This window comes from Tenrec ecaudatus, unplaced genomic scaffold (genome assembly GCF_050624435.1).
Source record: "Tenrec ecaudatus isolate mTenEca1 unplaced genomic scaffold, mTenEca1.hap1 Scaffold_424, whole genome shotgun sequence".
Taxonomy (NCBI): Eukaryota; Metazoa; Chordata; class Mammalia; order Afrosoricida; family Tenrecidae; genus Tenrec; species Tenrec ecaudatus.
The window spans coordinates 99,351-110,399 of NW_027459324.1; the positions used below are offsets into that span (position 1 = coordinate 99,351).

Below are 11,049 nucleotides of genomic sequence, written 5' to 3' on the forward strand. Positions count from 1 at the left end.
GCCCCAGGCCTGGGGCTGCCTATGCCGAAAGGCTGAGGCGCCCTAGGCCTGTGGCTCCCAAAGCCAAAGGGCTGGGGTGCCCCAGGCCAGGGGCTCCCTATGTCTAAGGGCTGAGGCGTACCAGGCCTGGGGCTCCCAAAGCCTAAGGGCTGGGGCGTCCAGGTCTGGGACTCCCAACGCCTAAGGGCTGGGACGCCCCATGTCTGGGGCTCCCAAAGCCTAAGGACTGGGGCGCCCCAGGCCTGGGGCTCCCAAAGCCTAAGGGCTTGGCGTCCCAGGCCTGGGGCTCCCAAAACCTATGGGCTGGGGCGTCCCAGCCTGGGGCTCCCAAATCCTAAGGGCTGGGGGTCCCTGGCCATGGGCTTCCTAAGCCTAAGGGCTGGGACGCCCCTGGCCTGGGGCTCCCTAAGCTGAAGAGCTGGGCGCCCCAGGCCAGGGGTTCCCTAAGCCTAAGAGCTGGGGCGCCCCAAGCGTGGGGCTCTCAAAGCCTAAGGGCTCAGAGCCCCAGGCCTGGGGCTCCCAAAACATATGGGCTGGGGCGCCCCAGGCCTGGGGCTTCCAAATCCTAAGGGCTGGGGTGCCCCAGGCCTGGGGCTTCCAAAGCCTAAGGGCTGGGGCGCCCCAGGCCTGGGGCTCCCAAAGCCTAAGGGCTAGGGCGCCCCAGGCTTTGGCTCCCAAAACCTAAGGGCTGGGTCGCACCAGGCTTGGGCTGCCAAAGCCTAACGGCTGTGGCGCCCCCGGACTGGGGCTCCCAAATCCTAAGGGCTGGGACGCCCCAGGTCTGGGGCTCCCAAAGCCTAAGGGTCGGGGCGCCCCAAGCCTTGGGCTTCCTAAGACAAAGGGCTGTGCCGCCCCAAGCCAGAGGCTCCCTAAGCCTAGGGGCTGGGGCGCCCCAGGCCTGGGGCTCCCTAAGCCTAAGGGCTCGGGTGCCCTAGGCCTGGGGCTCCCAAAGCCTAAGGGCTGGCGCACCCCAGGCCTATGGCTCCCAAAACCTAAGGGCTGGAGCGCCCCAGGCCTGGGGCTCCCAAAGCCTAAGGGCTGGGGCGCCCCAGGCCAGGTGCTCCCTAAGTCTAAGGGCTGGGGCGTACCAGGCCTGGGACTCCCAAAGCCTAAGGGCTGGGGTGCCTAGGTCTGGGACTCCCAAAGCCTAAGGTTTGGGGCGCCCCGAACCTGGGGCTCCCTAAACCTAAAGGCAGGGACGCCCCTGGCCTGGGGCTCCCTAAGCCGAAGAGCTGGGTCCCCCCAGGCCTGGGGCTCCATAAGCCTAAGGCGGGGGCGCCCCAGGCCTGTGGCTCCAAAAGCCTAAGAGTTGGGGCGCCCCAAGCCTGGGGCTCCCAAAGCCTAAGGGCTGGGCGCCCCAGGCTTGGGGTTCCCAAAACCTATGGTCTGGGGCGTCCCAGCCTGGTGCTCCAAAAGCCTAAGGGCTGGGGCGCCCAAGGCCTGGGGCTCCCTAAGACTAAGGGCTGGGCCATACCAGGCCTGGGCTCCCTAAGCCTAAGGGCTGCAGCGCCCTAGGCCTGGGGCTCCCTATGCCGAAGGGCTGGGTGTCCCCAGGCCTAGGGCTCCCTAAGCCTAAGGAATGGGGCGCCCCAGGCCTGGGTCTCCCAAAGCATAAGCGCTGGGGCGCCCCAGGCCTGTGGCTCCCTAAGCCGAAGGGCTGGGATGCCCAGACCTGGGGCTCCCTAAGCCGAAGGGCTGGGTGCCCCCTGGCCTGGGGCTCCCTAAGCCGAAGGGCTGGGTGCCCCCAGGCCTGGGGCTCCCAAAGCCTAAGGTCTGGGGCGCCACAGGCCTTGAGCTCCCAAAGCCTACGGGCTGGAACGCCCCAGGCCTGCGGCACCCAAAGCCTAAGGGCTGGGGCGCCCCAGGCCTGGGGCTCCCAAAGCCTAAGGGTTGGGGCGCCCCAGGCCTGGTGCTCCCTAAGAAAAAGGGTTGTGGCGCCCCAGGCCAGAGGCTCCCTAAGCCTAACGGCTGGGGCGACCCAGGCCTGGGGCTCCCTAAGCCTAAGGGCTGGGGCACCCCAGGCCTGGGGCTCCCAAAGCCAAGGGCAGGGGCGCCCCAGGCCTAGGGCTCACAAAACCTAAGGGCTGGTTCGCCCCAGACCTGGGGCTCCCAAAGCCTAAGGGCTGGGGCGCCCAGGAATGGGACTCCCAAGGCCTAAGGGAAGGGACGCCCCAGGCCTGGGGCTCCCTAAGCCGAAGAGCTGGGTCCCCCCAGGCCTGGGGCTCCCTAAGACTAACGGTTGGGGCACCCCAGGCCTGGGGCTCCCAAAGCCTAAGGGCTGGGGCGCCCCAGGCCTGGGGCTCTCAAATCCTAAGGGCTTGGGTGCCCCTGGCCTGGGCCTCCCAAAGCCTAAGGGCTGGGGCGCCCCAGGCCAGGGGCTCCCTGAGCCTAAGGGCTGGGCCCTACCAGGCCTGGGGCTCCCTGAGCCTAAGGGCTGGGCCCTACCAGGCAGGGGCTCCCAAAGCCTAAGGCCTGGGGCGCTCCAGGCCTGGGGCTCCCAAAGCCTAAGGACTGGGGCTCCCCAGGCCTGGGACTCCCAAAGACTAAGGGCTGTGGTGCCCCAGGCCTGGGTCTCCCAAAGCCTAAGGGCAGGGGCACCCCAGGCCTGGGGCTCACAAAGCCTAAGGGCGGGTGCGCCCCAGGTCTGGGGCTCCCAAAGCCTAAGGGCTGGGGCGCCCCAGGCCAGGGGCTCCCTAAGCCTAAGGGCTGGGCCGTACCAGGCCTGGGGCTCCCAAAGTCTAAGGGCTGGAACGCCCCAGGCCTGGGGCTCCCAAATCCTAAGGGCTGGGACGCCCCAGGCCTGGGGCTCCCAAATCCTAAGGGCTGGGACGCCCCAGGCCTGGGGCTCCCAAAGCCTAACGGCTGGGGCGCCCCTGCCTGGGGCTCCCAAAGCCTAAGGCCTGGGGCGCCCCAGGCCAGGGGCTCCCTAAACCGAAGGGCTGGGTAACTATTTTCTATATAAATACATAAACACACATCCGTGTGGTAAGGTTTACCCATGAAGTAAACTAAATGCTTGTTTAATAAAACTTCATTTGCACTGTCATTAATTTAGTGCATCACTAAGATTTTTTTATCTGCATACCAGCTTTCTTCTTAGGCTCTTTGCCTATAATGAACTTTCAAAATTTAACTCCTATTTTATTCATAGTAACTCCATATCTATCTACCTACCTGATCCACCAATATTCGGTATGGACTCTCCATTCTTCTGTGTAAGATCCACTTGTCCCTAAGAAGCCGTCTGCCTCCCCGATGGAAGGCTATCACTGCAGGGACCTTCTCCTCCTTCCCTAGCATCGTCATCATTCCCCTCTCAGTTTTGTATTTCAACCCGAACTTCCCTCTTGTTATTAATTTCTTGCTTCCTTTTTATTTTAATTGAAAAATGTTAATTTCCAATATCTAACCAAGGATATGCTCCGCAAGAGCAAAACCAAAACTCTTCCTAGCACCACGTCCAGGCTGCCTCAGAGTGACCCACAGGACAGAGGAGAACTACCCCTGTGAATCTAAGGCTGTAACTCTCAACAGCGCTAGAAAGCCTCATCTTTCTCTCATCAAGCAGCTGGTAGTTTTGAACTGCTGACCTTGGAGTTAGCAGCCCAATGCATCATCACAACTCCACCGGGGCTCCAGGAGCCATTTTTTATTCTTTTCTAAATCTCTACCACCTAGCATAGTTCTTGGTATAGAGCAAGTACACAAGATAAATTTGTTGAGTAATAAAACTTACAGGTACAGGGTTGTATAATCACATGTGCTTTCATTTTCAATTCACAGTTCAGTGTGTTGGCTAACCCCTGATGTTGACTTGAATAGTGTGAGGATATTGGATTCCGAGCAAGGGCCTCTGGTTAAAAACGTCTTTTTCTCTCGACTCCATTTCTCATTTTAGGCAAGTTCTTAATATCTGTGATTCTCTTCTGTCAAATGGAGAGCTTGATCTAGATCCTATGTTTTCCTAACATATCCTATGGTGACGTGTGTGCAGTGTCTCAGACGCTGTTACCATGCTTATCAAGGGTGGCTCCCGTTCTGTGGACTTCTGAGCACCATCAGGTTCCACGTACGACTCAGAACCAGCTCCCCAGCACCTACAACAGCAACCGCCACAGCACACGACTGTTCAAAGATGGTCATGGGAGATGTTTCTGTGTTCTACAAATGAACAACTTAAAGCCCTAAACAGATGGGATGGTGTGTAAATAGTTGCTCTTGGCTCTCTGTATGTTTCTAAGTGCATTTGAAAATTAAAGGAAAGAGGGATTCACAGAGTGTCAGGGACCGGGAGAAGAATTCTCAGACTGGACGGTGACTACTGGGCTGGTGGAACTGATTGGAAACTGGTGTGACAAGTTGTGACAGTGTGTTGGAGGAACAAAGAAAATAGAACAAGGAGGATGAAGATGGATGCCCATTGGACTTCGATCGTGGAAGGGCCTTAGATGTGGAAGGACGCTTGTGCCTGCAACCTCCTGCAGATATTAAGCAGCCACTTCTCTGGTTTAAGCAGTGACATGATAAAAATGGCTTTTTTTTTTAAAATATTTTATTAGGGGCTCATACAACTCTTGATCACAATCCATACATATACATACATCAATTGTATAAAGCACATCTGTACATTCTTTGCCCTAATCATTTTCAAAGCATTTGCTTTCCACTTAAGCCCTTTGCATCAAGTCCTCTTTTTCCCCCTCCCTCCCTGCTCCCCTCTCCCTCATGAGCCCTTGATAATTTATAAATTATTATTTTCTCATATCTCGCCCTATCCAGTGTCTCCTTTCACCCCCTTTTCTGTTGTCTGTCCCCCAGGGAGGAGGTCACATGTAGATACTTGTAATTGGTTCAGCTTTTCCAACCCACTCACCCTCTTATCCCCCCCCCACCCAGTATCGCCCCTCACACCCCTGGTCCTGAAGGTATCATCCACCCTGGATTCCCTGTGCCTCCAGCTCCTATCTGCACCAGTGTACAACCGCTGCTTTATCCAGACTTGCAAGGTAGAATTGGTTCATGGTAGTGGAGGGGTGGGGGTGGGGAGGAAGTATTTAGGAACTGGAGGACAGCTGTATTCTTCTTCTTTTTTCTTTTTTTTTTTTTCATTTTTTTCTCTTTTCTTTTTCAGGACGATAAAGACATAGCATACTAGCATTCCACTCCAGGAATGAAGATAAGCCTTCAAGAGGCAGGTAATTTGATTAAATTACTATGTTTATGATTCATTCAGCGAATTAGGGGTTTGCCGTTTATTTCTTGGATTATGTGAGGATTCGTCTGGTCTCTGCACACCGGTGCATTCTGATTAGGGAGCTCACACGACTTAAGAGTTCAGAGCCCAGGATAAATTTAAATTCTACAGGACTGGCTTGTTTGAGATTTCTTTTCTGTTGCTCTAAATTTGGTCAATTGTGGTGAAATTAAACTTGAGCTCCTTAGTTCTGTTCATGTCTGGACTTTTTGTTTTGCTTTGAGTGTAGAGTAGCGTTTGTGTCTCAAGCGAATAAAGGGTGCCACTGAATAATCTCACAGCGTTCCAAGGTATTCCTAGGTGACCCGAGAAACCTCTGCTTGCTAGCACATTGATGGATGGAGATTTATGTCCTATTGACTATGTTCCTTGGATGGAAAAGGAACAGTGTCACCCCCAATCCATTAATCTGACATCTCTTATAATTGATGTCCGACCAAGTTTGTGTAATAAGAATTGCTTGTGGACTTGTGTGTGTCAAGGAGAGAGAAGATAGGGGTGGGGGGAGACTGTGAGGAGGGAAGATTGTCTACAACTCATTGGAAGCTCGGTGTTTGAGGACTTTGAACTCTGTCACGAGCGGGCTCCATTTAGTAAGGGCCCAGGAGAGGCGTGTTAGCATCCAGGTGTGCTGCCTGAGAAAACGGTAGTCTCCTTTTGAATGATGCTTCCTACAAAAGTATCATTTGTGATCATAGTTTATATCACATTGTGGAATCAGAAAATGTATTTCCAGAGCAGAAATGGGGATAGTGCCTACTGGGGTGGGGGTGGGGAGAGAGATAATTAGAAAATTTACTTTTGACTTGAGACGAAGCAGTGCAGAAAATCAAAAGACATGAAATGGAGCCGTAATTTTCAGGGTCCAAGTTGTGTAGTTAATGTGCAGTAATGTATAATGTACAACAGTGGAGAGATGCAGTTGTGAAAACCATCAACCTGGATTAAACTTTAGATATTATTTAATTTAGCCACTTGTGTTGCTTGTGCTGCTTGCAAGGTTCTGGTTATCCAGTGAAGACAGAAAGATAAAGACGTTCCTACACAGCAATGTCTTTTGTTGTATACCCACATAAGAAGAGGGCTGGTGGTGCTGTGGTTAGACATCGTGTAGCTATAACTGCAAGGTTGGCAATTCAGACTTATGAGCTACTGGGGGGGGGGGCGGGGAATGAGGTTCCCTGCTTTTATAAAGACGTACAGAAATCCCATATAGGGTTGTTATGAGACAAGAGTAGATTGCATCTGAGTTTATAATCCAGTGTTCTAGGGACTGCATGTACAGATGCTGATGAGCAGGAGCCCCTGCAGTGCCATGAGTGAGGTTTTGAGCTACTAACCCCAAAGTAGGCAGTTCTAACTCACCAGCTGCCCCACAGGAGAAAGATGAGGCTGTCTGCTCCTCTAAAGCTTTATAGTTTCATCAACTTTCTGCAGGATACCGATGAACTATAATCAGCTCCATAACAATTTGTTACTTAGTTTTTGCTTCTTTGTTTGTTTAAAAGAAAAATTAATTTTAGCAGGGAGTTTTTAATAGGACGGCAATAAAAAATTTCCCTACCAGAATGTAGGGAAATGTAGGTTATGTAGTAATCTGCTATCAGTTGCAATAATTTATTGTTTCTGGAATTGATCTCTCTCTCTCTGCATGATGTATTGCGGGTGGGAAAGTGGAGGGAGTCAGTGTGGGAAGGAAAGTAGAGAGTAATGGAAAGTGGTGAAGCTGAAGCAGTAGGCAGCAGATGCATCATGAAGGGTCTCATAAAGCAGGTTAGGAGATTTTAGTCAGTGACACAGAAATAACGCAAAAAAAAGCAAAAGACACAGCTATAAACAACAATCGAAAGAGTCTGTGAAATCCAAATCCAGCAGCAAGCTCTTACAATGAGTGTTTTTAGAAAACAACTTTAGAGAGCAGAAAATGATCAAAAGAATGAAGGCTAAAGAAAGGGAGAGAACGGTCAATATTTTAGCCTAAGACTTTGAAGTTCGATTTGCCCCCAGTTAAACCCAATTCTGTTAAATTTCTAGCCCACCAATTCTGTGGACCATCTCCAGTGATAGAGAATTCGGAGACACGTGGATTATAATAGAGAGTACATCAAAGTTTATAAGGAAAATTTAAAGTCTCAAACCAAACTCATGGCCATCGAGTCAATTCTGACTCATACCCACTCTCTATGTGGATCAGAGAAGGGAATGTCATGGCATGAACGAGGGGGTGCCTTCCGACAGCCCACTTGCTGCCACGCAGTCACTCAGCCCCACGGGAGCCACACGTTTCTGCTTTTGAAAATATTGACAACGAATTAACTTTTCTATAGCCTTTGCTTATATCCCAGCTACTTCCCATCATTTGTGTAATTAGGGTCATAGAACTATGCGAGCGATTACCAAATTTCCACCAGGAAATAGTGAGGGAGAGCACCCAGGGGAGTAGGGGGTCATCTCAGAGGGGATGGCATGGTGCAGTATTTTGGAAAAGTTGGCGTTTAGGACATCATTAAATGCCGTATCGTAAGGAAGAGCTTTGTCCTGATCCCGCTGAACAAAATTATCCATGCAATGAGGTACAAACATCGCTTCCAGTTCCCGGTTCCTGAACTAGTCCTTTTGCTTCTCTGTCCCTACTCATGACGGAGAACGTGAATTTCTTTTAAAAGTAAACTGTCCTAGAAATATCCCATTTCTTGGTGGCACAAATGGTCCTGTGCTTGGCCACAAAACAAAGGGCAGTGGTTGGAATACATCTGGAGAGGAAAAGGCCTGGCATTTTGCTTCTGCAAGGTCTGCAGAGTTCTACTTGGCAAAGGCGAGACTGCGTTCACAGAAATGGCTCACTGACAACGGCCAGAACTCCGTGAGTGTGCCAGGGCTTGGGGCAACTGCCTCTCTTGCGCGCACGCTTGCCGTCTCCAGGCTCGTTTCTACCAGAACCAGTTCAACACGCAGTTCTGAATATGCTACTTCCGTTCTAAATAAATGGCTCCCAAATAATTACTATGCACGGAATCAACATCTTCAATTTAACTCTCTTTGAACCGTGACCAGAACTCTCTCTTCATCAGTCCTTGCCTCTCCAATCACAGCTGGAGCTGGAGCCCTATTCTCCCCCCCATACCCCCCCTCATTTTTAAGAGACCATACTTCCCTGTTTGTTTGCTTTTTTCCTGTATCAAAGTAGGTGCGAAGGGAAGACAGTGCAGAGCCCCTGGGGTAGGAAAATTGGGGGAGGAGGTAGAAAGGAGAATATGTCTCTAAAGGAGGGGAAGAGGTGTATCATTAAGGCAGGAAAATATTCTCTGTCAAAAGCTGAGGGGAGGGGTAGCTACAAGCCACAGAGATGAGCGCAGAGGCTAAGGCACAGCATGCCTCCTCAGTGAGGAGGGGGCGCGGTCCTCTCCACTCAAGTGTCCAGAGGAAGGGAATTGGTAGGTTCTCTTCCATCTCTGGGTCTTCGTCCCGGTCCAGCCACTCCAATGCCTAATCCTTCTCCCTTATCTAGATAAGGGTCCTTCAGGGCCCGGAAGACAGAGATTCGTTTTTGTGGGTTAAAAACCAGCATTTCCAGCAGCAGCTGTGCTCCGAACTCTCCACCTCGGGGACCACTGACTCCTCTGGGCAGGGCCCTTTGGGGGAAAAGGCTCCCGGGGCAGAGATACGTCTCGGGCCAGGCTTCCTCTGGGGGCAAGCCGAACAGATAAAAATTGTTGCCTAGCTGGTCAGCTTCAGAGTGCACAGAAGAGAGGCTTCCGACAAACCATCTCTGCAGAGATCAGCCAGCACTGCTTGTGGCCACCGGAGTTGCTTATGCAGCTTGCGGAGGGACTTTGGGAGCCCTGCACCAGAGTGTAACAGCCACAGGTGTAAGGGCCATCTGGGAGCTGGAGATTCTGGTCACGCCAAAGGCAGCCGGCTTGACCGTCCCATTACTTGTCACCAGAATGTTCTCCGGCCTCAGGTTGCAATTGGCACGCAGGACATCAAGGCCTCTGAGAAACTGCCCCATCAGACCCTCGAAGTTCTCCGAGGGCAAACCTGGTGAGGGGCCTATTCTTAAGCAAAGCTACCTCCTGAGTTGTGCATCCCTTTCTGTTCTGTTCATTCAGGCCTTTCTTCTCAGCAATCCTTTGACACAAACGACCGCTCAAGTCACAAAAAGCAGTGGTTACATCTCTGTTTCCATCTCAGTTTACCTCTTAGGAGTCTCCCACGCGCCCAACACTTTTATTGGCACACAATTCTCATATCATACAATCGAACAGTTCAATCGTTCAATCACATCAAGGGGAGTTGTATTCAGTTGATTAATTCCTCCTTCTTGCAGTACTTTCTTTCCTTGCTTTTTCATAACAAGTTCTTAATATTCTGCCTACTCCCTCATCTGCTTTTCATGAACTTCTTTGATAGCTCATGCCCTCTGAGATTTCCCCAATCTTGGGGTGCTCTCGCACTCTACCTGTGGCTACTTTCTCCATCTAGACATCTTAGGAGTAATCCTATCCATTGTCTTGACTTTAATATCTATGCACAGAGATGGCCACATTTATCCATGGTAAGCCCTTGGACAAATGCCAGACATCGATTTCTTCATTTGGCAACTCGAATTTGATGTTTCATATATTGAAACTTACCATGTACAAAATAGAACTCTTCATTTGCCACTCCCCTTAAATTTACCTTGTAACTTGCTCCATATTAAAGTTTTAATTAAAACATTTTAAATTGAAAGATCATTCTATCGGGGGGCTCTTACAACTCTTATAACAATCCATACATCAATTATATAAAGTATATTTGTATATATGTTTTCATCATTATTTTCTAAACATTCACTTTCTATTGAACCCTTGGTATGGACTCCTCTTCACCAACCCCACCCTCATGATCCCTTGATAAATTATACATTATTGTTATTTTTATATCTTACACCAACCACTGTCTCCCTTTCCCCATGGTTTCTGTAGTTCGTTCCTGTGTTCGTCTGGGTAGACTAGAGAAACAAATTCATAGACACTCATGTATATATAGGAAAGAGCTTTATATACAAGAATAATTGAACAGTGAGGAAACATTGTAGCCCAGTCCACATCAAGTCCATAAGCCCAATATTAGTCCATATGTCTGGTACCAATCTATAATGCCCTCTTCTGACTCACAAAACACATGCAATGACATAGAATGCAGGAAGATCACAGGCCAGTGGGTAGAAAGTCTTGTGGATCCAGTGGCATTGTAAGCATCTTAGCGCTGGCAGGGGTCTCCATGTGGCTTCTGCAGCTCCCAGGGTTCTGGTTGCATCAGGGTAGGTCCATGCGGCTTCTCAGAAAAGTCTCACAGGGAGTGAGCATGAGTCCCGCCACCGCCACCAGTGAACTATTTATCTCCTTAGCATCTCCAAATGAGGTCATCAAGCTACTGCCTGATTGACAGGCTAGACTCCACCCCTTGACACCAGATTATGTAACTACCACAGTCCCCCTCGTGTGTGTCTATGTGTTGATCATTGCAACTGGTTCCCCCTTCCTTCCCTGCTTTCCCTGCCTTCTCTCTACCATCCTGGTATTGCTACTCTCATTTCTGTTACTGGATTCCTTTTGTTCTGAGCTTTTACCTCTCATCTGTACTTGTGCACATACTCTGGTCTAGGCTGCAGTGAAAGGAAGGACTGGGGTCATGATAGTGGGGGGTGAGGAAGGCTCAAGGAACCGGAGGAATATTGTGTGTTTCATGGGTGCTATACTGCGCCCTGGTTGCCGCATCCCTTCCTTGTGACCCTCTGTAAGGGCATG

General features: G+C 50.8%; 1 pseudogene; it reads right to left on the minus strand.

Annotated features, from left to right (window-relative positions):
- Positions 1-8,663: 8,663 nt before the first annotated feature.
- Positions 8,664-9,735, minus strand: LOC142436580 (cyclin-dependent kinase 4-like; annotated as a pseudogene).
- Positions 9,736-11,049: the final 1,314 nt, after the last annotated feature.